We start from the raw sequence: 3,536 nt of genomic DNA on the forward strand, positions 1-3,536 counted from the left end.
CCTGAGGGACTTCAATCCCTCATAGACTACTACAACTTGCCCGGGGAGCACGCCTACTTCATCCCTATGGGTAGCTTCCCTTGGGAACACGGTCCTGATGAGATCAGGATTTTCCGGGAGCAGCTTGCTGCGGGGCTGCGACTGCCTTTTCATCCTCTTCTTGTCGAGGTTCTAAACCACTTTGGTGTGACGGTCGGCCAGCTTCACCCGAACTCCATTAGGAATTTAGTGGGGACGATCTCCTTATTTTGTGACGAGAACTTTCATTTGGATCTGGAGATTTTCTCCTCTATTTTAATGCTGAAAAAGCAAGCGGGTCCCCTTCCCGGGCGTAGGCAGGCATACTACCTGTCTCCTCGCCCAGGCTTCAAGCTCTTACACGGACTCCCTAATAAGGTCCCGGCGTGGAAGCAGGACTATTTCGGGGTGCGAAGTGCGTTGGGGTGGCCGTTTCAAACCGGTTGGGGGATGGCCGCTCCCGACTCCGGCGTCACACTCGATAAGGAGACGGCGAAGGGCCTCCGGCAATGGGCGCGGCTTGGGCTGGAGTGTCAACGGTATCTGACGGAGGCCAAGCTTATTGCTGCTGGCCTGAGTTCGGGTAGGTTCTTCCCCTAGTGATCCTGTCTTGCTCTTCTTTTACGTGTCTTACTGATGCCGAACTCCTTTTCGCAGGTACAATGGACTCTCGAGGGACCCGAGGTGGGCACTTGTTCCAGGGCATGAAGAGGAGAAAACGAGTGGCTAAGCGAGCTCGCGCCGAACCACCCCAGGGTGCGGGGCCCGAGGTGCCGGACTATCCGGCGGAGGATCAGCCTATGGAGCCCGAGATGGTTCCTCCTATGCAGGAGCCGGCGGGGGCTCCTTATGCCGAAACCACACACACAGGGGCTCCCGCTTACTCCGAGTCTGCCCATACGCGAGCTGGGTCGTCGGGCTCGGAGGCCCCGGGGGACTTCAGGAGTGTGTTGTCGCCTGTTCACGCTCTTCAACGGAGTAAGGAGGCCATGTTTCCGAAGGAAGTCACGGCGTGGACCGAGCTCCCTCTGCACCAAGTGGCCTGCCGTGCCGTTACTCTGCCATGGTGGTAAGTGCTCCCTTCTTTAGAGTTCTTCGGCCTTTATTCTTCTATTCGTTCCTTTGATCCCGTTTCCCTTTGATAGGTGAACTCTTCTATTCACACCTTAGCGAACCAGGTGGAGAGGTGCTCGAGGCAGGCGCGAGCTGCCGAGGAGGCTGCTCGTGCTGCCGAGGAGGCTGCTCGCCTCGCGCGGTCTAGGCAGGCGAGGTCTCAGAGAGATGCCGAGGCCATGGGAGTGGTGCTGAAGCATATGGCGGAATTGAAGCTGGACCTGCAGCATCAGGTCGAGTATCTTCAGGAGGATATCAGGGAGAGGACTCAGATCTTCTCTCAAGGCATCGAAGACGCGAAGAAGAAAGCTGTCAGTGATTATATTGCTTCACCGGATTTCGATGATCTGATGGTGGACTCCTACAGGAGGGGTTTCAAGCTAAGCCGGTGGATGATCCGGAATACGTACCCCGAGCTCGATACCAGCGCCATATCCACTTCGCGCCTTACTCAAGAGATGGCTAATGCTGCGGATGCCGAACCGGACCCCGAGGGGGAGGCAGGTCCTTCGAGTGTTGTCGAAGTGGCTTCTAATAATGATGAAGTAGCCCCTGGCTTGTAAAATGGCTTTTTGTTTAAGCGGCTTCTGATAATGTACTCAAGAAATGGCTTTTTTTTTTGAATGTACACCTTTATCTGAAATGAAATGGCTTTTTGTTTAAGTGCTGGTTGTCCTGTCTTCGAGCTGCGTTTTTTACCGAACTGACCATTTCGGTCATTCAGTTCATTTTCTACCTAGGCCTCGGGGTACTTGCCTTGGTGGTTTATAGGTAGTATCTTCTTAAGTTGACGACGTTCCATGCTCGGGGTACTTGTTTCCCTTCTAGGGTTTCGAGCTCGTATGCCCCCTCACCGAGTGCTTTCTTTACTCTGTAGGGTCCTTCCCAGTTTGGTCCAAGTTTCCCTACACCGGGTTCGGGCACCATGACCTTACGGAGAACCATGTCGCCGACGCGGAAGTTCCTCTTCTTTACTCGCGTGTTATAATACCGAGCTACCTTTTGTTGGTAGGCCGCAGTTCGGATGTGCGCGAGGTCCCTCACTTCGTCCAGTAGGTCGAGGTTGGTGCATAACTCGCCCTCGTTTGTCTGTTCGTCGTACGCTTCTAGTCGCAGCGTAGGCACTTCGATTTCCGCCGGGATCACCGCCTCGGTGCCGTAGGTGAGGTAAAAGGGGGTCTCTCCTATGGCGGTTTTTTCCGTGGTTCGGTGAGCCCATAGAACACTTGGTAGTTCGTCTGCCCACAAACCTTTGGCTCAGTCTAATCGTGCTTTCAGTCCGCGGAGGATGGCTCTGTTCATTACTTCTATTTGGCCATTTGCATGCGGGTGTGCGACAGACGTTAAGTTCTGACTAATTCCCATACTTTGGCACCATTCTTGGAACTTGATATCTTCGAACTGTTTGCCGTTGTCGGAGATCAGTACCCGAGGTAGCCCGAAGTGACATACAATGTTCTTCCAAAAGAAGTTCTGTATGTTTCGGGCTGTAACTATTGCCAGGGGTTCAGCTTCTATCCACTTTGTGAAGTAATCTACTGCCACCACTAGGAATTTTCTCCCGCCTGTTGCTGGTGGGAATGGCCCCAGGCGGTCGATGCCCCATTGGGCGAAGGGCCATGGGCTGGTGAGGTATTTGAGGTCGGTAGCGGGCTGATGGTGAATGTTGGCATGCTTCTGACACTTGTCGCATTTTCTGACAAGCTCGATTGCCTCTGTCTTCATCGTTGGCCAGTAGTATCCTTGTCGAAGTGCTTTTTGGGCAAGGGCTCTGCCCCCCAGGTGTCCGCCGCACAAGCCTTCATGAGTGTCATGGAGTACCAACCCGGCTTCGGCTGGGCGCAAGCATCGCAGGTAGGGGAGCGTGTAGGATCGTCAATACAACCGTTCATCTATCATGACGTATTTGGCTGCCTGGCGCTGCACCCTCTTGGCTGCGTTGCGGTCCGCGGGGAGGGTTCCGTCTAGCAGGAAGCTCGCGAGTGGGTCGATCCAACTCGGCTCTGCTTCAGTGACGGGAGCGACCTCTTCTGCCCCACCGAGAATGCTGAGCCGAGGTAAGTCCTCTACGTACACGGTTCTCCTGGCGTTGTGGCTCGTGCTAGCTAGTCGGGCCAGGGCGTCGGCCTCAGCGTTCTCTGACCTCGGGATTTGCTTGATGAAGTGTGACTGAAAGTTGAGCAGAGCCTCCTTTACTTTTGCCAAATACGCAATCATTGTGAGCTCGCACGCTTCATATTCGCCTGTAACTTGGTTGACCACGAGCTGGGAATCACTGCAGATAACCATGTGTTTTGCTCCAACCTTGTGCGCTAGGTTTAGCCCGGCTATCAGTGCCTCGTACTCCGCCTCGTTGTTGGATGCCGCGAACTCAAAGCGTAGTGCGTATTCCAGCTTTGTTCCGC

This window comes from Nelumbo nucifera, chromosome 1, assembly GCF_055504915.1.
Source record: "Nelumbo nucifera cultivar China Antique chromosome 1, China Antique-T2T, whole genome shotgun sequence".
Classification (NCBI taxonomy): Eukaryota; Viridiplantae; Streptophyta; class Magnoliopsida; order Proteales; family Nelumbonaceae; genus Nelumbo; species Nelumbo nucifera.